We start from the raw sequence: 26,009 nt of genomic DNA on the forward strand, positions 1-26,009 counted from the left end.
TTTGTGTATTAGGTGAGGAAGTAGAACTGAAAGGCGTAGAGCTAGTAGTTTAGTAAAGATTTTCAAATCAGCATTAAGGAGTGCTATGGGCCTATAATTGGCACATTCCATAGCATCCTTCCCAGGTTTGGGTATAAGCGTAATATATGAATGTAACATACTTGTGGGTATAGGGGAGCCCATGAGGAAGCTATTAAATAATTTAATTAAATAGGGGGTAAGTCGATCCGTAAACGCCTTGTAGTAGAAGTATGTCAGGCCGTCTGGACCCGGTGATTTTCCATTAGGAAGTAATTTAAGCACCTCTCCTACCTCTTCACACGTGATTTCTTTATTCAGTGTATTTGCAGCACTCTGAGTAAGAGTAGGCAGCTTACACTGCTCAAGAAAGGAGTGGATTAGCTCCCTCTGCTTTCCTGGGTCTGTAGGAAGAGTGCTGGGCAAAGAATACAATCTTGACAAATAATCCTGAAAAATCTTTGCAACTTTAGTGGGGTCATAGAACGTATTCCCTCCCAAATCTCTCAAGGCATAAACGGATGAGTTCCCCCTATCCTCCCTAAGTTGGCGGGCTAAAAGGGAGTGAGATTTATTTCCTTTGTCATAGTATTTATGCTTTCTATAAAGTAGCAATTTTTCTGTTATATTGACTGCTAAGTCTTTCAGTTGGGCACGAGTCTTTACTATAGCTGTAAGGGTACGTATTGATGGGTTAAGGGTCATCCTATTTTCTAAGTCTCTGAGACTTTTAAGGAGCTGATCTCTCTGATATAGTCTATCTTTTTTGATGCGGGAGCTTAATACTATGCATTGCCCCCTTATGGGCTTCCCAAACAGTAGAAAAATTGGGCACTGACCCCTCATTGTTCTCAAAGTATTCCATCAATCCTGCTTCCAGTTTGTCTCTGTAGGAAGTTCTCTTGAGGAGGGACTCATTGAGCCTCCAGTGGCAGACTCTTGTACGTTGGGTTGTCTGATCTAGGGTGAGAGTCATTGGCGCGTGGTCTGACCACGTTATTGCACCAATATCCACTTTGCTCGTCAATCTAAGGGCCTGAATGTTGCCAAAGAAGAAATCGATCCTGGTGTGTGTACCATGAGGGGGAGAGTAGAAGGTAAAGGTTTTTTCTGAGGGATGTTTAACTCGCCAATCAAATAAGGCAAACCTGCGGATCAGTCTTCGAAAGGCAGCTGTCAATTTACGTTGAGACGGGCTCGACAATTGATTGTTAATGGTCAACCTGTCTAAAGAGTCAGAGAAAATAGTGTTAAAATCTCCACCCACAATCCACACTGAGGGGGGAAGGCGTGTTAATTTGAGGAATACCCGGTTCAAAAAGAGGATCTGGGAGGTATTAGGGGCATAAATGTTACACAAAAGGATTGGAACTTCCTTATATGTCCCTTGTAGGATAAGGTACCTACCCTGTGGGTCTGCCAGGGAGGTAGTAACTTGAATGGGACAGGTCCTTGATATCAAAATCGCCACACCGGCTTTTTTCCTTTCCTGGGAGGCTAAAAAAATTGTAGGGTAAAGGTGTTTAGCGAAATTGCAGTTCCCGTTGAGATTCAAGTGCGTTTCCTGCAAGAAAACCACATCAGCTCGCTGGGTCCTCATCTCACCAAGTGCCATTCGCCTCTTAATGTTTGAGTTTAAACCCTTAACATTTAGTGTTAAAATTTTAACCATATTTTAAATTATAGTAGTATAAAGCAAAATTAGCATTACATACAAAGGCTAACCGGGTATTGCCCATCTCAAACTTGCCTGACGGCCCATGATGCATGGCTCTCAATGGGGTACAGAAGATTCCCTCACCACAATCAGGGTAAACACATAAGGAATGGTAAAAGACAATGACAAAACACATAACATATAGAGCATAACATTTACATGTCACAAATGTTACCAGAGAGGAGTGAAGCCACAGGCGAAAGCCTTCACCTCCGCTTCCGTCCTCCCCGGTCAGGGTCAAAGAAGAAACAATTGGCATAACTTAAAACTTTACCAATATCTAAACCCTAACCTCCTATACCAACTCTTCCGTAGGAGGAACCAGGGTAACTCTAACCCTTAAAGGGGGTTTGTAGCTATGGACACACTGCTATCACAGTCAGTGTCTAAAGCTAGATTCTAAACATCTAAGAGAGGGGAGCATTCCGTTCTCACCACCCTAGTAGCAAACCAATGCAAATGATATGAGGAATCTTAACCAGTTATATCAATATCAAAAAAGAAAGAGAAGAAAGTGAACAGCTACTTATGAAAGAAAGGACCAACCAAAGTCCTTATAATAAATCGGGGATGATTTACTCTTGTCTTAATCACAGAGGCGCAGGTTTATATATTGGATACAGCGGGTTGTTTGGTGAAATTGGTAACAAAGTGATTGTAAAGTTGCACTTTATCTACCTGCCACCAATCACAACATTCTAACTAGCATCGTCTCACCTACCGGTAGACCAGTGTTTATCAACGCCAGTTCTCAAGACCCATCAACAGATCATGCTTTCAGGATTTCATTAATGTTGCACATGTGATGGCATTATTCCTTGTCTAATATTGAGGAAAACCTGAAAACATGATCTGTTGATGGGTCTTGAGTTGAGAAATACTGCGGTAGAGGGAAAGGACTGGGTGACTGCATCCAACCCACCAATCCCCACATAACCTGTCAGGGGGCACTTGAGTAATCTAATCTGTATGGGGTCAGATATGTGTGAATGGCGCTTTCTCCAAGCCTTCTGTTGAGCAGGTCCGCCTCGAAATATGCCTGAAAAAGCATTCAGAAAACCCACAAAAAGGCTCTTATTCATTTCTATTGAAAAATGACTCATTCATACAAACAGGTTTTTAAGTATTTTCTTAGGCCCTTCAGATTTCCAAAATGGGAAGCGGTTAACAGAAGTGAGAAGTATTCTTTAGGTGTTTTCCACCAAGAAGTCGCTAATACTTTACAATAGAGGTCAATAGGAAGGGGAAAAACTAAACTACTGGAATATGTCAGGACGTCTTATTGAGTGTTTTCATCTCAAAAACTCTATCGTTTTATTCATTGCTGTAGAATGTCAAATAAACCACTGAAAAAAAAATATAAAAAAAAACATTTACAGAGAACACTGAAAAACATTACTGGAACACTATAGGAAACATTAAGAAAAACGCTTTGTGCTAAAGAAAAAGACTAAAAAATAAATTGTGCGTTTTGTTACAGCTGAAGAAAAAAAAAAAAAAACGATTCAGAGTCCACCAGGTCACGCCGCTGGATACAATCCAGTGGTCACGTAAGCAAATAACCTACAGATTTTCCAGAAAAAAATAATTTACAATGGGTCGATTATACTAATAGCTATCATTGCAGGGCGTTAACATATCCCACATATCAGAGAACATGTTCTCAGTCCATTCCACTATGTCATGGGTTAAAGTGGACAATCCCTTTAAGTGTATACCTAGTACTTTGTGAACCATTGCGTAATGTTCACGTGTAAACATTTCAGCCCTGACAACACACAGTCCAGACATACAACGGCCGGCCGGCATGAAGTCACTGTATTCAGGAAACATGATCCGCTGCTGTGTGCATTAGCTAATGGATGAAGCATTTAACCATACATTAGGCACCAAACCATACAAAATATTTACACCCCAGACACAGCGAGCACTATACACGTCATAATGTTATTTTTCTGAGCCCAGGCTGAAGGCAGGGTCAATAGTGGGCACAATGAAAACACCAGACTCCGAACAAAAGGCTGTTCTATCCCCTTCTACCCAGGCCGGGTGCACACAAAGAAGCCTGGCATGGCTCTAAACACGCCGCACTCCCCTTATGTCCTTGATTCACCCACTTGCAGCCATAAACCACTGGTACATAAATATAGGATGGAGAGAGAGGGCTGTGTACTGAAGCAGAGCAGAGGGTGACGGAGGAATGAGGGGGAGGTGTGCCATGGAGGATGAGGGAGAAGGAAAAACAGGGAGAGGAACATGAATGGAAAAAAAGGAGAAACACAGAATGGGGGGACCCGAAGAAAGGAAACAAGCGGTGTGGTGCGAGGGGGCTGGGGCAGCTGCAGCCTCTTTGATAGCAGTATTATTGTTGTAACTCAATCTACTACTGCAGATGCTCAGGATGAAAGCGAGGAGAGCCTAGACAATCGGGAGTGGGGGATGGAGCGGCGATTCCCACGTTTAATCCCTGTGATACCGAGGGACAGGTGCCCTCCACAATCACAACCGAGCCGTCTGCCCTACGACATTGAAATGACAAGCATAGCCCTGACCATGCGACTGAAGGAGATGAGTCACAGAAGAAAAAAAACTTTCATTCTAGTGTTTACCAACAAATCCATCACTGGTAAATCCCGACACCGCAGGCCAGAGCCGGGGACACATGACTGCGAGTCCTAATCCCTGTACACGACGGAAGCTTCCGCCTCTCCTCTCCACGATGGGTAGGAACAAGTGGAAGAAGATAAAAGCCTTCGCTTACTACTAATTAATGTAGAGGAATGGCTAAATCTACAACAAAGAGCAGCTCTGCCATCCTCACATACAAAACAATACCTGCATGATCTATTGGAACACACAAGGTTTGATGCAATAGTACCGTATGCCGAAAAGATATGGCACCCCTGAACTTATAAGAGCAAAACCTACATGGCCCCTATAGGGCTCGTGCACCTGACCCTAAAAATCGGACTAGTGTTCTCTGCCATTTTGATAAATAGCATTCGTCTCCATGTTATTCTAGGGGGGGTTATGCACATGTCCGATTTTCTTCCTCGGACCAAGTGATCCAAAGAAATAATGGCAGCATGTATGATTTACCTCCGTTCATTCACCTCTATGGGTCCGTGGGGAAAAAAAAAAAAAAATCGGACCACTCTCTGATGACATCAAAGTGCGGTCCGATTTTCACAGACTCACAATATACAGAAACTTTTTTTTCCACCTGACATATTTGGACAAACTCTGATCAAAGCATTATTAGTATAATGGGACCAATTTGCTCAGATGAGAGAAAACTGGTGGTGTGACCCTAATCCCACAAGGTGTGAAAAAAAGGCTGGGCTACTAAAATAATCTATGCAACCTGTCTGCAACTAATTAAAGGGAACCTGTCAGGTCCAATATGCACCCAGAACAATGAGCAGTTCTGGGGGTATATTGCTAATCCCGGCCTTACGGTCCCTGTATACACTAGCATAGATAAAGAGAGCTTTAGAAAAGGTATTTCTAAAGATCTTATATCGTATGCTAATGAGCGAGGGCACTAGCCCCCTGGGTGTTTTTCCCTGGCTATTCACCCCCACTGGCATGTTAGTATGTCCCTGTGATTTGCTAACATGCTAATAAATATGCAGCATCAGAGGATGATCTCACTCACCTCTCCGCTGCCATTGCATATGACGGGGGATCTTGGCTCAGTGCGCATTACCCCGCAGTTTTAGTCATGTGCACTACTTCAGATTGAAGCCAGGATGTGTACACCCGGCTTCATAGTGCGCATGACCCAAATCCCGGGGTCATGCGCACTGAGCCGAAATCCAGCATGGAGCGGCGGAGAGGTGAGTGAGATCATCCTGTGATGCTGCGTATTCATTAGCATGATAGCACACCCAGAGGGGCGTATTAACATACTAATGGAGCTGACTGGCCAGGAACTAACATCCAGGGGACTAGTGCCCTCGCTCATTAGCATATAGTAAAAGATCTTAGGAAACACTATTTCTAAAGATCTCTTTATCTATGCTAGTGTATACAGGGAGAGTTAGGCAGGGATTAGCAATATACACACAGGACTGCTCGTGGTTCTGGGAGCATATTGCGCCTGACAGGTTCTCTTTAAGGCCATGTTCACACCACCGTATTTGAAAGTGCTATGCATGAAAAAAAACGGACAGCACTCGCACCAATATTATTCAATGAGCCAGAGCAGATGAACAATGCTTTTCACTATCTGTGTGACAAAGATCGCAGCATGCTCATATTTCCTGCGGAAATCAGATCAGACTCACCCATTGAAGTCTATGGATGCGAGGAAAAAAATGGATGCCACAGTATGGAATCCGATTATTATAGACATAACATAACCAACATAAGAAAATGGGGCTGTAATTTACTAAAAGATGCCACTAAATTAAATGGAGTGTACACGAATGACAAGAGAGTAAAAAAAGTCCCACTTTTCTGGATGAAAATTGTACTCTGAGATTTTACACTCTTGAATTTAGCTTTAGAGCTGTGATTTTGCTGGAGAAAAGTGACAATCTCACGGAAGTTGCAAAGGAAACGTTTAAGGTGCCTGGAATATGGCGATTGCTAAAGTTCTGTTAGGGGACGACCGTACAAAACACTCATTCAGTTTACACAATAATCACAGCAGCCTTTCAGAGAAGATTCGCACCCAGCGCCTGTCACAAGCAGAAGAAAGGTCACGGCTGTCGTTACACCACAATGTAAACAAGACGCGGAAATTGCAGCGTCACAATCATTGCGGTAAGCAACAAACAGCGGCCTACGAATTCAGCAGTTACATTGTCGTCCTACAGATCTCGTCCCCAGAGAGCTCAGCACGGAGTGGCCAGTGACAGCAGCCCAACGCTACACAGCCATTGCTATATAGGACGCCCTGTAAGTGATGGACATATGAACGCAGTTCTGGTGATCCCGGAGGTCTCAGTATGGAGTGGCCAGTGAAGGCACATTACACAGCCATTCCTATGTAGGACGCCGTATGAAGCCAGCTGTGGTGATCTTGGAGATCTCAGCACGGAGTGGCCAGTGACAGCAGCCCCACGGTACACAGCCATTCCTATATAGGACGCCCTGTAAGTGGTGGACATTTGAATGCAGTCGTGGTGATCCCGGAGGTCTCAGTATGGAGTGGCCAGTGACCGCAGGTTACAGAGCCATTCCTATGTAGGACACCAGTAATGATCCCGGTGATCTCAGCACGGAGTGGCCACTGAAAGCAGTCCCACGTTACACATCCATTCCTATGTAGGACACTATATAAAGTGACAGACATATGAAGGCAGCCGTGGTGATCCCAGAGGTCTCAACACAGAGTGGCCAGTAAGCACATGTTACCCAGCCATTCCTATGTAGGACGCCCTCTAAATGACGGCCATATGAAAGCAGTAGCGGTGGTGATCCCAGAAGTCTCAGCACGGAGTGGCCAATGAGGGCATGTTACACAGCCATTCCTATGTAGGACGCCCTCTAAATGACGGCCATATGAAAGCAGTAGTGGAGGTGATCCCGGAGGTCTCAGCACGGAGTGGCCAATGAGGGCACGTTACACATATATTCCTATGTAGGACGCCCTATAGGTGGCAGCCATAGTGAGCCCGGACATACCATGACATGGCACGCTTAGTAATAGCTGGCCATTGTTAGCACGCAGCGCAGACAATACCGGACTCATCAATGCGGTGGTGTCTGTGGCCGATAATTATTATTTGCGGATATGTTATTCAGAGCATCTAATGTCCGCAGTTGGACAATGTGAAGTCTGCCATATAGTTCTTACTACAGATGCCCCTTAACCCCTCGCTGGCCACACACGATTCCTATTAGCACCTTAGGACCATTACGCTCTCTTACAGGATGGGGCCACTCCGTGTTGTTGAACAGGTTTTCTGATCACATAGTGCACGTCCTTACCAGGGAGCACCGGGACCTGGCAGTGCCCTGATGCCACACATTAGGAGACCGCTGCCATACATTACACACTGCTGGGCTCAGCCGTGGTGGGGACTGAAGCCCCTGGTACAGGACCGCACAGGGATCACACCTGCATCAGCCTGGGCACAGCTGTGCGCACATGGTGAGGCTGGCACACCACACATGAAGAGGGCACAGTGTCACCCCCGGCCGTACACAGGCAGGGCACAGCCATATTACCGGAGCCCCAGTATCAGCCCCACTGATCGCACTCACCCCCGCTCCGGCCTCAAGTGTCCTCCATCTTGTCCTATTCCGCACACTGCCCCAGGGTCGGGTCACACGGGGCCCAGGCTCCCCCCCATCCCGTGTCCCTCCCCCCGCACCGTATCCGTGCAGCCTCTACTCCAGCTCCAGGCTTTACCGTCCACACAGGCCGCAATCAGATTCGGACCGAGAGGAGGACTGCGCTTCCGGCGCGGCCGGAGACACGCCCACTGATCCCACCAGGATCCGCCCCTTCCCGCGATACGTCACCTGACCCGCCTAGGGGCGGGACGCTGGAATCTGACGTCACCTCCAAGGATGTCAGCGCGAGGCCGCAACCTGTCAAGACTGGAGCAATGGCGGCCGAGCGTGCAGTGTGCGAGCGGCTGACAGCGCCCTGCTCCCGGAGCCGGTACGGGCCAGTGTCTAGCACCGGCGGCCGCATGGGAATCCCCCCAGCTGATGGTGCCGCCGATATGACGACTTCTCGGATGGACTTTAGAATCTAACGCATGTCTTCTATAGGATGTGTGTACAGTGCGAGCTATTGTTCCCTGCTATCAGCTATGTACCCTAGATGGCGTGCACCGCTTATGTATTGATCTGGGGTGTGTGCCGTCTGTATCGCCAGTGATTTCCCTCCTGTCACCCCCAGTACAGGGGCTCCAGCGCTTGGGTGAGTCCTGATGGACAATCCCTCTAATTCTGGATCCTGTGATCGCCCGCCTCTGTGTCTACTCTATGGCTCTCCTAATCCTCTGGGCATAAGTGATATGTGGCTATCATTTTACATGGCTTGTTGAGCCCCCACCTGTCCCCATTGCCCCCTCGTGTACATTCAGCAGTGGGGAGAGCCGGGATAGCGCCACTCGCACATCCCTATGAGACCTAGTGCTGTCTTTTCTCGGACGTCACCGACCTGTAGGGCTCCATTGAGCTATAGGCTATGTGCGCACTAGAAAAAGGATTTTTTTCAAGACATTTCTTAAGAAATTTCTTGAGTGAAGGATTAGCGCACCTGCATTAATAACGCACTGAAAAACGCATGCATTTTGGTGCGTTTTTTTGCAGGTTGGTCCATGCGTTTTTTTAATGCTTTAACAGCAATAAATAATGTAGATAGATGGCTAGAAAGATGAATTTAAGAAAAAAAACAACTTTGGGTCCCCCATATGTTTTGTAGCCATCTAGGGTAAAGCAGACGGCTGCAGACCACAGCTGGCAGCTTTACCTTGTCTGGTAATCCAAAACAGAGGGCATCCCACGCTGTTATTTTACATTAAATTATTTAAAACAAAAAAAGTGGATTCCCCCCCAACCCCTCCACCAATTTGGATCACCAGCTAAGGTAAAGCGGACAGCTGTGGTCTGGTATTCTCAGACTAGGGAGGTCTGCCGTTATTGGACACTCCCCAGCCTAAAAATAGTAGGCCACAGCCGCCCCGGAAGTGGCGCATCCATTAGACGTGCCAATCCTGGCGCTTTCCCCAACTCATCCCGTTGCCCTGGTGCGGTGGCAAATGGGGTAATATATGGGGGTTGATACCAGATGTGTAATGTCACCTGGCATCAAGCTCTGGGGTTACTGATGTCACGCGTCTATCAGATACCCGACATCACCAACCCAGTAAGTAAGAAAAAAAAAATAGACAACAAAAAATGTTTTATTTGAAAAAACACTCCCCAAAACATTCCCTCTTTCACCATTTTATTAAAAAGAACAATCAAATCCGGGTCTGACATAATCCAATAAGGGGGTCCCACGACGATCCACACCATAGTCACTGTCCCAGTCAATGAAGAACAGAATGTTCCCCATTGGCTGGGAGAGTAATGCAGTGACCTGAGCCAACATCAATAGATCAGCCCAGGTCACTGCAGGGGATGATGAGCGCTGCTGTCAGGAGGTTAGATGAGATCATTACCTGCTGTGACGAACTCCTGACATCAGCGCTGTCACTGACTTCCATTGCCTGCCGTGTTCTCAGCATTATCACGGGAGCCCATGACGTCACTGCTAGTGACAGTCTCGGGCCGCCCGCGAGACGTGACGTGAGAATGCGGCGGGCATAGAAAGCAGTGACAAGCGCTGACGTCAGCAGAGCAGGAGATCGTCACAGCAGGTAATGATCTCATCTAACCTCCTGACAGCAGCGCTCGTCATCCCCGCGGCTGCCCCCACTGCAGTGTGAGAAGCTGTTGATACCGCGGTGCGGGCAGCCGCTGACACACTGCTGTGCGGGCAGCCGCGGGGCTGACAAGGAGCGGGACACAGACTGCACGGGCACCCGACGGAGGTCACACGGAAGTGCTTCCGTGCGGCTTCCAGGGATTGTGTGATCTGTGTGTGTTTACGCTCTGCTCCACTTCCTCTTCCTCTCATAATGACATCACTTCCCTGCAAAACGCAGGCAGTGATGAACATTATGTCCCGAAAAACGTGAAATACCGCAGGGAATCGCAATGAAACGCACAGAATTTGCTGCCTGCGTTATTCCCTGCGTGATTTCATGATTACATTGCAGTCAATGGAGTGAATAATGCAGTTAGCTGCAGAAAAGAAGTGACATGCTTGTTCTTTTTCTCAAGAAAATCTACTGTAAGAATTTTTTTAAGAAAAAAACGCAAATTTTTTGCCATAGGTTTTGCTCGGAAATGTCTGCAGAAAGGTTACAACCATTTTCTCAAGAAATTTCTGCAGTAAAAACGCAGTGTGTGAACATAGCCATATACACAATACAGATTTGTGTCTGATCCGTGAGAGTCTGAGCAGGTCCGTCTCATCAGTTATGCAGGTCAGGTTCGGCCATTAGACCCTGCGCGCATGCTGCATTTTTTTTTTTATTTTTTTTTTTTGCTGCTTTTTTAGTGCAGTTTGTAGCTTAAAACTGCATGTCTTTCCTTCCCCAGCAAAGTCTGAGAATTCAGAAAGGCTGTGCCCACGTTGCTTCTTTTGTCCTTGTAGCTTTGTTTGCAGAAAAAAAGACGCGTGCCAATTGTTTGCATTTTTGGCCAGTGTTTCAGTGATGGGAGGACTCGCAGAAACCAGCGACCAGCGGATCTAACTGGGTTTAAAAAAAAAAACAAAAAAAAACTTCTGGTTCAGAATTGATCCCAGATATCTGGCCGGACGCCGGTCTCCATATAAATCTATGGGGACCAGAAACCGGCACTGAAAAAATCATGGTGGAAGGGATAGGGGGATTGTGGCAAGCGCTTCATACTCACCAACGGAGTTGCAACTGCTTCCATGGCCTCATTTTACTTCTGGGGCTGCTCATTAGCCTCATGCATATGCACAGCTTTCTCTGCCCACCGGCGTCTGTGATTGGTTGCAGTCAGATGCACCCCCACGCTGAGTGACTGTGTCTTATGCTTCCAATCACAGGTGTTGACTGCAGGTCCATCATGGTAAAAAAAAAAATTAGTGTGGGGTCCCCCCATATTGTGATACCCAGTACAGATAAAGCATATGGCTACAGGCTGCAGCCCCCAGCTGTGCGGTTCTCCTAGCTGTGTATCAAAACAAGAGGAACCGACAATTTTGATATCCAGCCATGATAAAGCCTGACAGATGGGGGCTGTTATTCTAAGGCTGGGGAGACGCTTATTGGGCCTGCCCCTCAGCCTCAAAATAGCAACCTGCAGACGCCCAGGTTTGCCGTATTTATTAGATGCAACTGTCGCAACACTGTACCTGGCTCTTCCCGATTGCCCTGGTGCAGTGGCAATTGGGTTAATCAGGGTAAAAAAGGGTTAATTGCAGCTCACAGCTGCCACTAAGCCCTAGATTAGTAATGGGAGGCGTCTGAGACCCCCATTATTAATCTGTAAGTGAACATAAACAAACACCGAAAAAAATCCTTTACTGGCAATAAAAGACAAAACAGCACCCTCTTTCACCAATTTATTAACCCCCAAAATACTCCTGAAGGTCCGATGTAACCCACACGAGGTCCCATGACAATCTAAACTCTGCTTCATCTGAAGGCACAGCGCATGGCCATAGAATAATGGCCGCCCGTTGTGAGCTTCAGGCAGAGTTTGAATGAGCCACTCGATCAGCGGTGATATCACTCAGGTTAGTTGTGGTCACAGCTGGCAGTTCCCACGGCCCTCCACCTGTGACTGCAGGTAACTTGACCTCAGGTGACTTCAAGTTGCCTGCGGTCACAGGTGGAGGACTGGGAACCTCCAGCTGTGACCACAACTAACCTGAGTGATGTCACCACTGATACCTGTGGCTCATTCTCTGCCTGCGGGTCATAGTAAGCGGTCATTGTTCTATGGCCGCACGCTGTGCCTTCAGATGAGGCAGAGTTGGGATCATCATGGGACCTTGTGTGGATTACGTCGTCCCCTCAGGAGTATTTTTGGGGGTATTAAAGGGGTGACAGAGGGTGCTCTTTTGTCTTTTATTGCAAATAAAAGATTTTTTTGTTTGTGTTTTTCTTTCCACTTACAGATTAGTTATGGGGGGTGTCTCATAGATGCCTCCCATTACTAATCTAGGGTTTAGTAGCAGCTGTGAGCTGTTATTAACCCCCTGATTGCCACCACACCATGGCAAAGTTCCAAAAATGTTGTATCTACTGGATGCAGCAATCCTGGGCACCTGCAGGCTGCTATTTTAGGAGGGTGTGGGGGGCAATAAGCACTGGTCTCACCAGCTGTCGAGCTTTATCATGGCTGGGTATCAAAATTGTGGGGGACCGCACATCGTTTTTTTGGGGGGGTTTTTTTAAACAAAAAAAGCCGCTTGGGGTTCCTTTTATTTTTATACACCGCCAAGGTAAGTGCACGGCTGGGGGCTGTAGCCATATGCTTTATCGGTGCAGGGTATTATAATACAGGGGGAACCCTATGCCAGGTTTTTTTAATTTATTTTTACAGTATTATATAGACGCTCATAGTGCCTGTGATTGGTTGCAGTAAGATACTGTTGCTCAGGCTGGGGGCGCTGTCTAACTGCAGCTAATCAGACAGTGGGCGGGGAAAGCAGTGAATATGTATAGTGGCTAATGGACGGCCCCAGAAGTAAAATGAGCTTCAACGGTAGTATACAGCTGCGCCAGAGACTCTAAGTATAACGCGCTTGTTCCTATCCCTTCTACCACCATTTTTAAGTGCCAGATTCTTATCCCCATAGACTTATATGGGGACCGGCGTCTAGCCAGATATCCGGGATCAACTCTGGGCCAGAACAGGTTTCGTTTCTTTTTTTGAGATCCACCACCCGCGGGTATCTGAGTCCACCCATAACTATTTACTAAAAAAAAAAAAAAAACGCATGGGAAAAAAACATATGCATTTTTTGATCCGTTTTCTGGCACAAGTTGCGTTTTTCTGCCAGAGGGTGCGTTTTTCGGTGAATGCACAACTGCAGCGTTCACACATATAGCCTTAAAAGTCCATGGAGATTCTTGTGAAAAAGAGGGGAAAAAAAATGTAAGATACTTTATGCTGAAAGGGTTATTTCCACCTCCGAGATCCTATTACAATATGTAGTAGCTACAATATTAGCAAATACTTCCAGTTAGAAATGTAGTATAGTTCTCCTGATATAGCCATGTCTCTTACCTTATGTGCAGGACATTACAGTAGCTTAGGTATCCATGGTTCCATCAACTCATAGTGACAGTTGTTTATGGATGTAACCATGGATACCTAAGGTCATGCAATGCCCTGCACATGAGGAAAGAGACATGGCTTTATCAGGAGAACTATACTACATTTCTAATAGGAGGTTTTTGCTAATATTATACCTACATATTAGGATATGATCTCAGAGATGGGAATACCCCTTTAAAGAATGCATCCAGGACTTAAAAAAATGTGCCCAAGCACTTATAGGCAGAGAGTTGCTACCTGCCTGTTGTGCCCGTCTCCATAATTCGCTGTCACAGACCTCTCCTGCCAGTAATGCAATGTCTTTGTCAACAAGATGGCAGCTTCTCTTCTCTCTGCCCTTTTGACAAGGGGAACAGCCGACTTCATGCTGATTGATCGCCGGCTCCCCACTGCCTGACTGGGGGAGCTGTCTGTCAATCAGCATGACTTTGGTTGTTTCCCCCGTCTACAGAGCAGAGTGGATGAGAAGCCCCCGTTCTGTTGTCACAACGTTAGCGGAAGGAGCTGAGTTTCTGGGCTCAATGGGCTGGTAGGTAGCAACGCCCTGCCTGTGAGTGCTAAAGTACTGGGGTTTTTTTTTGTTTGTTTTTTTAATTTCCAGATACACCCTTTAAGAATTCCATTCCATAGTTTCATCCTATTTTTAATAAGAATCTGTCACCAGGTTTTATATAGTCAATTGTAGCACAGCACAATGTAGAGACAGAGACCCTGATTCCGGAGATGTCACCTACTGTCCACCTTGCTGTAGATTTGATATTCTGTCTGATAAAATAGTGATTTTTATCCAAACCGCAGCCATCAGTCCAATAAGTGATACATGGCTAAAATCGGGGTCTCAGCCCCTTCACACTGCTATCAGATGGGGCAGCAAAAACTGGTGACACAATTGCTATAAGGCAGGACTGGGCAAAGTGCGGCCTGCGGGCCATATACGGGTCTCTGGCTGTTCTAGTCCGGACCAAGGATCGAGACGGTCAAAGGGCTGAAACCAATGGGCCGCATTATGCTGCCAAATGTCACTGCCATTTGTTGCATCCTCCTAATGCAGATAGTAGTAAACACATTGGTAGAGGATGGTGCCACTGGCTCTGTCTTCCAATCGGCGTGAGGCACAGCAGACACTATGACGTTGCATCATCGCATGCACTGTGCAAAGTGTCAATGCATCGGAGGCCGGAACAGAATGTTCAGGGAACTGGAGCGAGGTGAGGTATGTGGGGGGGGGTTTCCCCAGGTGTATGGGATGTTTGCATGTATGTAGGATGCTATGTGGGGGCTCATCATGTACTTAGGTATATAGGAGGCTATGTGGAGTGTATACTGTATATAGTAGACTTCTACTGTGTATAGGAGGCTAAGTTGGGCTCAAATGTATAAAAGGGGCTATGTGGGGGCTCATACTGTGTGTCTGTAGGAGGCTATGTGGGGGCTCACACTGTGTCTGTAGGAGGCTATGTGGGGGCTCACACTGTGTGTCTGTAGGAGGCTATGTGGGGGCTCACACTGTGTCTGTAGGAGGCTATGTGGGAGCTCATACTGTGTGTCTGTAGGAGGCTATGTGGGGGCTCACACTGTGTGTCTGTAGGAGGCTATGTGGGAGCTCATACTGTGTGTCTGTAGGAGGCTATGTGGGGGCTCACACTGTGTGTCTGTAGGAGGCTATGTGGGGGCTCACACTGTGTGTCTGTAGGAGGCTATGTGGGGGCTCACACTGTGTGTCTGTAGGAGGCTATGTGGGGGCTCACACTGTGTGTCTGTAGGAGGCTATGTGGGGGCTCACACTGTGTGTCTGTAGGAGGCTATGTGGGGGCTCACACTGTGTGTCTGTAGGAGGCTATGTGGGGGCTCACACTGTGTGTCTGTAGGAGGCTATGTGGGGGCTCACACTGTGTGTCTGTAGGAGGCTATGTGGGGGCTCACACTGTGTGTCTGTAGGAGGCTATGTGGGGGCTCACACTGTGTGTCTGTAGGAGGCTATGTGGGGGCTCACACTGTGTGTCTGTAGGAGGCTATGTGGGGGCTCACACTGTGTGTCTGTAGGAGGCTATGTGGGGGCTCACACTGTGTGTCTGTAGGAGGCTATGTGGGGGCTCACACTGTGTGTCTGTAGGAGGCTATGTGGGGGCTCACACTGTGTGTCTGTAGGAGGCTATGTGGGGGCTCACACTGTGTGTCTGTAGGAGGCTATGTGGGGGCTCACACTGTGTGTCTGTAGGAGGCTATGTGGGGGCTCACACTGTGTGTCTGTAGGAGGCTATGTGGGGGCTCACACTGTGTGTCTGTAGGAGGCTATGTGGGGGCTCACACTGTGTGTCTGTAGGAGGCTATGTGGGGGCTCACACTGTGTGTCTGTAGGAGGCTATGTGGGGGCTCACACTGTGTGTCTGTAGGAGGCTATGTGGGGGCTCACACTGTGTGTCTGTAGGAGGCTATGTGGGGGCTCACACTGTGTGTCTGTAGGAGGCTATGTGGGGGCTCATACTGTGTCAATAAGAGGCTGTTTGGGGGCTCACACTGTGTGTCTGTAGGAGGCTATGTGGGGGCTCACACTGTGTGTCTGTAGGAGGCTATGTGGGGGCTCACACTGTGTGTCTGTAGGAGACTATGTGGGGGCTCATACTGTGTCAATAAGAGGCTGTTTGGGGGCTCACACTGTGTGTCTGTAGGAGGCTATGTGGGGGCTCATACTGTGTGTCTGTAGGAGGCTATGTGGGGGCTCATACCGTGTGTCTGTAGGAGGCTATGTGGGGGCTCACACCGTGTGTCTGTAGGAGGCTATGTGGGAGCTCATACTGTGTGTCTGTAGGAGGCTATGTGGGGGCTCATACTGTGTGTCTGTAGGAGGCTATGTGGGGGCTCACACTGTGTGTCTGTAGGAGGCTATGTGGGAGCTCATACTGTGTGTCTGTAGGAGGCTATGTGGGGGCTCATACTGTGTGTCTGTAGGAGGCTATGTGGGGGGCTCACACTGTGTGTCTGTAGGAGGCTATGTGGGGGCTCACACTGTGTCAATAAGAGGCTGTTTGGGGGCTCACACCGTGTGTCTGTAGGAGGCTATGTGGGGGCTCATACTGTGTGTAGGAGGCTATGTGGGGGCTCACACTGTGTGTCTGTAGGAGGCTATGTGGGGGCTCACACTGTGTGTCTGTAGGAGGCTATGTGGGGGCTCACACTGTGTCAATAAGAGGCTATGTGGGGGCTCACACCGTGTGTCTGTAGGAGGCTATGTGGGGGCTCATACTGTGTGTAGGAGGCTATGTGGGGGCTCACACTGTGTGTCTGTAGGAGGCTATGTGGGGGCTCACACTGTGTGTCTGTAGGAGGCTATGTGGGGGCTCATACTGTGTGTCTGTAGGAGGCTATGTGGGGGCTCACACTGTGTGTCTGTAGGAGGCTATGTGGGGGCTCACACTGTGTGTCTGTAGGAGGCTATGTGGGGGCTCACACTGTGTGTCTGTAGGAGGCTATGTGGGGGCTCACACTGTGTGTCTGTAGGAGGCTATGTGGGGGCTCACACTGTGTGTCTGTAGGAGGCTATGTGGGGGCTCACACTGTGTGTCTGTAGGAGGCTATGTGGGGGCTCACACTGTGTGTCTGTAGGAGGCTATGTGGGGGCTCACACTGTGTGTCTGTAGGAGGCTATGTGGGGGCTCACACTGTGTGTCTGTAGGAGGCTATGTGGGGGCTCACACTGTGTGTCTGTAGGAGGCTATGTGGGGGCTCACACTGTGTGTCTGTAGGAGGCTATGTGGGGGCTCACACTGTGTGTCTGTAGGAGGCTATGTGGGGGCTCACACTGTGTGTCTGTAGGAGGCTATGTGGGGGCTCACACTGTGTGTCTGTAGGAGGCTATGTGGGGGCTCACACTGTGTGTCTGTAGGAGGCTATGTGGGGGCTCACACTGTGTGTCTGTAGGAGGCTATGTGGGGGCTCACACTGTGTGTCTGTAGGAGGCTATGTGGGGGCTCACACTGTGTGTCTGTAGGAGGCTATGTGGGGGCTCACACTGTGTGTCTGTAGGAGGCTATGTGGGGGCTCACACTGTGTGTCTGTAGGAGGCTATGTGGGGGCTCACACTGTGTGTCTGTAGGAGGCTATGTGGGGGCTCACACTGTGTGTCTGTAGGAGGCTATGTGGGGGCTCACACTGTGTGTCTGTAGGAGGCTATGTGGGGGCTCACACTGTGTGTCTGTAGGAGGCTATGTGGGGGCTCACACTGTGTGTCTGTAGGAGGCTATGTGGGGGCTCACACTGTGTGTCTGTAGGAGGCTATGTGGGGGCTCACACTGTGTGTCTGTAGGAGGCTATGTGGGGGCTCATACTGTGTCAATAAGAGGCTGTTTGGGGGCTCACACTGTGTGTCTGTAGGAGGCTATGTGGGGGCTCACACTGTGTGTCTGTAGGAGGCTATGTGGGGGCTCACACTGTGTGTCTGTAGGAGACTATGTGGGGGCTCATACTGTGTGTCTGTAGGAGGCTATGTGGGGGCTCATACTGTGTGTCTGTAGGAGGCTATGTGGGGGCTCATACCGTGTGTCTGTAGGAGGCTATGTGGGGGCTCACACCGTGTGTCTGTAGGAGGCTATGTGGGAGCTCATACTGTGTGTCTGTAGGAGGCTATGTGGGGGCTCATACTGTGTGTCTGTAGGAGGCTATGTGGGGGCTCACACTGTGTGTCTGTAGGAGGCTATGTGGGAGCTCATACTGTGTGTCTGTAGGAGGCTATGTGGGGGCTCATACTGTGTGTAGGAGGCTATGTGGGGGGCTCACACTGTGTGTCTGTAGGAGGCTATGTGGGGGCTCACACTGTGTGTCTGTAGGAGGCTATGTGGGGGCTCACACTGTGTGTCTGTAGGAGGCTATGTGGGGGCTCACACTGTGTCAATAAGAGGCTATGTGGGAGCTCATACTGTGTGTCTGTAGGAGGCTATGTGGGGGCTCATACTGTGTGTCTGTAGGAGGCTATGTGGGGGCTCACACTGTGTGTCTGTAGGAGGCTATGTGGGAGCTCATACTGTGTGTCTGTAGGAGGCTATGTGGGGGCTCATACTGTGTGTAGGAGGCTATGTGGGGGGCTCACACTGTGTGTCTGTAGGAGGCTATGTGGGGGCTCACACTGTGTGTCTGTAGGAGGCTATGTGGGGGCTCACACTGTGTGTCTGTAGGAGGCTATGTGGGGGCTCACACTGTGTCAATAAGAGGCTATGTGGGGGCTCACACCGTGTGTCTGTAGGAGGCTATGTGGGGGCTCATACTGTGTGTAGGAGGCTATGTGGGGGCTCTTACTGTGTGTCTGTAGGAGGCTATGTGGGGGCTCACACTGTGTGTCTGTAGGAGGCTATGTGGGGGCTCACACTGTGTGTCTGTAGGAGGCTATGTGGGGGCTCACACTGTGTGTCTGTAGGAGGCTATGTGGGGGCTCATACTGTGTGTCTGTAGGAGGCTACGTGGGGGCTCACACTGTGTGTCTGTAGGAGGCTATGTGGGGGCTCATACTGTGTGTAGGAGGCTATGTGGGGGCTCATACTGTGTGTAGGAGGCTATGTGGGGGCTCATACTGTGTGTAGGAGGCTATGTGGGGGCTCATACTGTGTGTCTGTAGGAGGCTATGTGGGGGCTCATTCTGTGTCAATAAGAGGCTGTTTGGGGGCTCATACTGTGTGTCTGTAGGAGGCTACTTGGGGGCTCACGCTGTGTCTGTAGGAGGCTACGTGGGGGCTCACACTGTGTGTCTGTAGGAGGCTATGTGGGAGCTCATACTGTGTGTCTGTAGGAGGCTACGTGGGGGCTCACACTGTGTGTCTGTAGGAGGCTACGTGGGGGCTCATACTGTGTGTCTGTAGGAGGCTATGTGGGGGCTCATACTGTGTGTCTAGGAGGCTATGTAGGGGCTCATTCTGTGTCAATAAGAGGCTGTTTGGGGGCTCATACTGTGTGTGTCTATAGGAGGCACATATTCTAATTAATGAATAAATGATTTTTTTGTTCTATGCTGCATTATCTTACTTTTGTTGCATGGTGCTACTTAGAACAAGACTGGGGATTACCTAGCCTTACTACACGGTAGACCTATTTCTACCATTACTGTCTCGGCACCTTCAGTAGTTAACCTCGGCTTGTTATCTGGGTCCCGCTATTATAGGATACATACATTGCACTATTATGCATTTTATTATTACTTTACATATATAAAGCTGCAGACATATCATTGGTGCAACCTGTCCAGGGCCCAGGAGGTTAGGGGTCCATTTCTAGTTCTAAAGCTGTTGTGGGTAAAATGTTTGAAGGGTTTTTAAGGGATACTATTATGGAATGTCTCAATGTTAATAACTGTTTAACTCCATATCAACACGGATTTATGAAGGATCGCTCCTGTCAAACTAACCTGATCAGCTTCTATGAGGATGTAAGCTCTCACATGGACCGAGGAGAATCATTGGATGTCATTTATCTCGACTTCGGTAAAGCATTTGACACTGTCTCACATAAAAGACTGCTAAGTAAAATGAGAAAGCTTGGGCTCGGGGAAAATGTGTGTAGATGGGTAGGTAGCTGGCTTAGTGGTAGAAAACAAAGAGTGGTTATTAATGGTGCATACTCAGATTGGGCCAGGGTTACTAGTGGGGTGCCACAGGGGTCTGTATTGGGCCCCCTACTATTTAATATATTTATTAATGATCTGGTGGATGGTTTACAGAGTAAAATATCAGTATTTGCAGATGATACAAAACTATGTAAGGTAGTTAACACAAAGGAGGACAGTTTGCAACTACAGATGGACTTGAGTAAATTGGAGAATTGGGCTGAAAAATGGCAAATGAGGTTTAACACAGATAAGTGTAAGGTTATGCACATGGGAAGGAGAAACAGATGCTACGATTACTTACTAAATGGGAAACTGCTGGGGAAATCAGACATGGAAAAAGACTTAGGCATCTTAGTGAATAAGAATCTAAATTGGAGTGCCCAGTGTCAGGCAGCAGCCACCAAAGCAAATAGGGTGATGGGATGCATTAGAAGAGGTCTGGGGGCACGAGATGAAAACATCATTCTCCCTCTGTACAAATCACTAGTCAGACCACACTTGGAGTATTGTGTGCAATTTTGGGCGCCGGTGCTGAAGAAAGACATTACTGAACTTGAAAGGGTTCAGAGGCGGGCTACTAAAATAATAAATGGAATGGGTGCATTACAATACACGGAAAGGTTATCAAAATTAGGTCTATTTACTCTAGAAAAGAGAAGACTTAGGGGAGACCTAATAAATATGTACAAATATATCAGAGGGCCATATAGAGATCTCTCCCATGATCTGTTTGTACCAAGGACTATGACAAGAACAAGGGGGCATTCTTTTCGATTGGAGGAAAGAAAATTCCTACATCAGCATAGAAGAGGGTTCTTCACGGTAAGAGCAGTGAGGCTCTGGAACTCTCTTCCTGAGGAAGTGGTGATGGCCAACTCACTGAATGAATTTAAGAGAGGAATGGATGCATTTCTTGTTAGCAAAAGTATAGAAGGTTATAAATAGCATAATCTTACAGGTAGATAGAAGAGCGACCAAGATTATTAGAGGAATGGGTGGGCTGCAATACCAAGACAGGTTATTAAACTTGGGGTTAGTTAGTTAGGAAAAACAAAGGCTTAGGGGGATCTAATCACAATGTATAAATATATGAGGGGACAGTACAGAGACCTTTCCAAAGATCTCTTTACACCTAGGCCTGCGACTGGAACACGGGAGCATCCGCTACGTCTTGAGGAAAGAAGGTTTAATCATAATCACAGACGAGGATTCTTTACTGTACGAGCAGTGAGACTATGGAGCTCTCTGCCGTATGATGTTGTATTGAGGGATTCACAAGTAAAATTTAAGCAGAGCCTGATCGCATTAATTGAAAAATATAATATTACCAGTTATGTATATTGGATTTTATGACAGGGTGTTGATCCAGGGAACTAGTCTGATTGCCGTATGTGGAGTCAGGAAGGAATTTTTTTCCCCATTGGAGCTTATTTGACACATTGGGGTTTTTTTGCCTTCCTCTGGATCAACATGTTAGGCTACGGGTTGAACTAGATGGACTTAGAGTCTCCCTTCAACCTTAAAAACTATGAAACTATGAATTGTGCATCATGATTTCTTGGGCTGCAAAGGGCCCCTATATTGTTTGTTGCACAAGGGTTGTTTGTCTGTGTCCGCCAGTGCTTCTGACCATATACTTACCTTTTATGTTTTTAGGCACATATTCTATAAGTCTTCGTTGTTATCCTTTATTTTACCACATCCCTTGTCTGTTGGCATCTTTGCTGTATTTTAATGTTTTATCTGGTTTAATTTCTCAATAAATATCGCTGTTTTATCCTCTTGAATACTTTGAGCTTCATTCAGTCTGGATTACCACACCAGTGTTCTGTATATCCTTATTTCTTGACGCTTTTCCTGTGGGAGGTTTTCTTCTATCATCATGAGGACCATTATTTTCATACTGCTAAAGGAGGCCATGATTTATTTAGTTTTTGTGACAATGTAGCTTTGAGAGCCACCGTTCAGTTTATCTTGTACTGAAAAATGGAATAAGTATGTTGAAATGGTGGGGAAAAAAAACTCCATTTGTTTTTCAAGATTTTACTGAATTCACTGTGTGGTAAAAATGACACAGCAATGTGATTTTTGAGGATTTTTTTTATTATTACAGAGATACCATATCTGTGATCACAACTAGTATTGCTGGGCATTGTAAAATACCATGGCAGACAGTGAGGGCCTTTAGAAAGACCACCAGTTGCCATTGCAACCCATTAGCACCCTGTGATCACATAATTCGGGCCTTGATGTGACTGTGGTCATATTACAAACCTCTTAAATGCTGCCGACATGCTTGAAAGTGGCATTTAAGTGGTTAAACTGGTGCAATAAGTGCTGGGTACTCTCAGGCGCTTGCTATGAAGTGCAGCTGGCACCCGTGCTGTACATAGTAGGCACAGCTCCTGCGTCGGTGCATATAGTGCTCAGCAGCTGTTGTACAGGGTAAAAGACATCCTCAAAGACCAAAATATAAGCCATCCAATAACAAAGTTGTAATCCCCCACTGAATCTACTGCCACTCCGTCTAATCCGACAACCAATTTTTTGTTTGCTGCAGACATCCTGTATACCCCCATTGGCTACAGCAGGTATACAGTAATCAGTAGACTTATCTGTCTTTTAGTGTGATCTATAGATGCTAATGATTGGATGCAGCAGTTAGGGGTGCTTCACACACAGCGAGATCGTTACTGAGATCGCTGCTGAGTCACGGTTTTTGTGACGCAGCAGTGACCTCATTAGCGATCTCGCTGTGTGTGACACTGAGCAGCGATCTGGCCCCTGCTGTGAGATCGCTGCTCGTTACACACAGACCTGGTTCGTTTTTTTATTGTTGCTCTCCCACTGATAAGCACACATCGCTGTGTGTGACAGCGAGAGAGCAACAATCCTGAATGTGCAGGGAGCAGGAGCCGGCGTCTGACAGCCTGCGGTAAGCTGTAACCAAGGTAAACATCGGGTAACCAAGGTGGTTACCCGATATTTACCTTCGTTACCAGCCTCCGCAGCTCTCATGCTGCCAGTGCCGGCTCCTGCTCCCTGCACACGCTAAGCTAAGCGGTGTGCGCTGGTAACTAAGGTAAACATCGGGTAACCATACCCGATGTTTACCTTAGTTACGAGTGTCCGCAGCTTCCAGACGCCGGCTCCGTGCAAGCGCAGCGTCGCTTGCACGTCGCTGCTGGCTGGGGGATGGTCGCTGGTGAGATCTGCCTGTTTGACAGCTCACCAGCGACCATGCAGCGACGCAGCAGCGATCCTGACCAGGTCAGATCGCTGGTGGGATCGCTGCTGCGTCGCTAAAGTGTGACGGTACCCTTACACGAGGTATACAGAATATCACTGCCCGCAGGTAAATAGATGTGGTTTTGGGGCACTGGGAAATTAAATGGGTAGAGTTTATTTTATTTTTCTATTGTGGATCTAATTTCCAGTTCAAACTCTCCCATAGATGTGAATAGGTGCAAGAAAAAAAAAAATAACCTTGATTGGCAGGTCTGTCTATAGTCACTGATCGGGCCACCCACTGGACCGAAAATCCCAAAAAGAGCAGAGAACTAAATGATTAAACTACAAATAATGAGTGTTTTCTCACCACACTATATATCACTCTGCGGTAAGCTCACTGACTTTACTGAGGTCAGGTTACCTGCAGTCACAGGTGGGGGCCATGGGGACATCCAACTGTGACTGCAAATCACGTGAGTGACGTCACCACTGATCGCACGGCTCACTCAGTCTCTATCTGGAGCTCACAGCGGGCAGTCATGTTCTGTGGCTCTCGCTGTGAGCTTCAGATGTAGCAGAATGGGTATTGTCGTGGGACCTCGTGTGGATGACATTAGACCTACGGGGGTGTTTTTGGGATTAATAAAAGGTTTTTTGTTTGTTTTTTTTTATTTCAAATGATTTTCTGGTGTTTCTGTTTATTTGCTTTCACTTACAGATTAGTAATGTGGGGTCTCATAGACCCTCCCCATCACTAATCAAGGGCTTAGTGGCAGCCTAGTCATCTGCGATTAACCCCTTATTACCTAGATTGCCACCGCACCAGTGCAATCGAGCAGAGCTGGGTAATGTTCCAGGACTGTCATATCTAATGTTCCTGATGTATGTAAAGCGCTGCGGAATATGTTGGCGCTATATAAAAATAAAGATTTATTTTTTTTTTTATTTAATGTTGCGGCAATCTTGGGTGGCTTCATGCTGCTATTTTTAGGCTGGGGAGGCGTAATATCCATGGGCCTCCCCAGCTGAGAACACCAGCCAATAGCTGCCGGGCTTTTTTTTTTTTTTTTTATCTTTATCATGGCTGGCTATCTAAAAGATCTATTTACATCAAATAAATTTAAAAAAAAAAAAAAAGCCTGGTCTGTTACTCTAACAAGAATTCAACCACTGGTTAGTCTAAAGCCTGCTTTACACGTTGCAATTTTGCATACAATATCGTATGCGATTTGCAACACCCCCATCGTATGTGCGGCACGTTCAATTTGTTGAACGTGCCGCACAGACGATTAACCCCCGTCACACGTACTTACAGTGCCTACAAGTAGTATTCAACCCCCTGCAGATTTAGCAGGTTTGATAAGATGCAAATAAGTTGGAGCCTGCAAACTTCAAACAAGAGCTGGATTTATTAACAGATGCATAAATCTTACAAACCAACAAGTTATGTTGCTCAGTTAAATTTTAATAAATTTTCAACATAAAAGTGTGGGTCAATTATTATTCAACCCCTAGGTTTAATATTTTGTGGAATAACCCTTGTTTGCAATTACAGCTAATAATCGTCTTTTATAAGACCTGATCAGGCTGGCACAGGTCTCTGGAGTTATTTTGGCCCACTCCTCCATGCAGATCTTCTCCAAGTTATCTAGGTTCTCTGGGTGTCTCATGTGGACTTTAATCTTGAGCTCCTTCCACAAGTTTTCAATTGGGTTAAGGTCAGGAGACTGACTAGGCCACTGCAACACCTTGATTTTTTCCCTCTTGAACCAGGCCTTGGTTTTCTTGGCTGTGTGCTTTGGGTCGTTGTCTTGTTGGAAGATGAAATGACGACCCATCTTAAGATCCTTGATGGAGGAGCGGAGGTTCTTGGCCAAAATCTCCAGGTAGGCCGTGCTATCCATCTTCCCATGGATGCGGACCAGATGGCCAGGCCCCTTGGCTGAGAAACAGCCCCATAGCATGATGCTGCCACCACCATGCTTGACTGTAGGGATGGTATTCTTGGGGTCGTATGCAGTGCCATCCAGTCTCCAAACGTCATGTGTGTGGTTGGCACCAAAGATCTCGATCTTGGTCTCATCAGACCAGAGAACCTTGAACCAGTCTGTCTCAGAGTCCTCCAAGTGATCATGAGCAAACTGTAGACGAGCCTTGACATGACACTTTGAAAGTAAAGGTACCTTACGGGCTCGTCTGGAACGGAGACCATTGCGGTGGAGTACGTTACTTATGGTATTGACTGAAACCAATGTCCCCACTGCCATGAGATCTTCCCGGAGCTCCTTCCTTGTTGTCCTTGGGTTAGCCTTGACTCTTCGGACAAGCCTGGCCTCGGCACGGGTGGAAGCTTTCAAAGGCTGTCCAGGCCGTGGAAGGCTAACAGTAGTTCCATAAGCCTTCCACTTCCGGATGATGCTCCCAACAGTGGAGACAGGTAGGCCCAACTCCTTGGAAAGGGTTTTGTACCCCTTGCCAGCCTTGTGACCCTCCACGATCTTGTCTCTGATGGCCTTGGAATGCTCCTTTGTCTTTCCCATGTTGACCAAGTATGAGTGCTGTTCACAAGTTTGGGGAGGGTCTTAATTAGTCAGAAAAGGCTGGAAAAAGAGATAA

The 26,009-nt window shown here is 47.4% G+C and overlaps 1 protein-coding gene across 2 annotated transcripts in view; it reads right to left on the bottom strand.

The window, feature by feature from the left end:
• LOC142303842 (zinc finger protein 609-like) overlaps positions 1 to 8,175 on the bottom strand; it is a 147,653-nt gene extending 139,478 nt beyond the window's left edge. For both annotated transcript variants that reach the window (XM_075345631.1, XM_075345630.1), the window contains exon 1: positions 7,952 to 8,175. The gene's annotated coding sequence lies outside the window, so the exon portion shown is untranslated. The remainder of the gene's footprint in view (positions 1 to 7,951) is intronic.
• Between the last annotated feature and the right edge of the window lie 17,834 nt (positions 8,176 to 26,009).

The sequence above is a fragment of the Anomaloglossus baeobatrachus genome, chromosome 4 (assembly GCF_048569485.1).
Source record: "Anomaloglossus baeobatrachus isolate aAnoBae1 chromosome 4, aAnoBae1.hap1, whole genome shotgun sequence".
Taxonomy (NCBI): Eukaryota; Metazoa; Chordata; class Amphibia; order Anura; family Aromobatidae; genus Anomaloglossus; species Anomaloglossus baeobatrachus.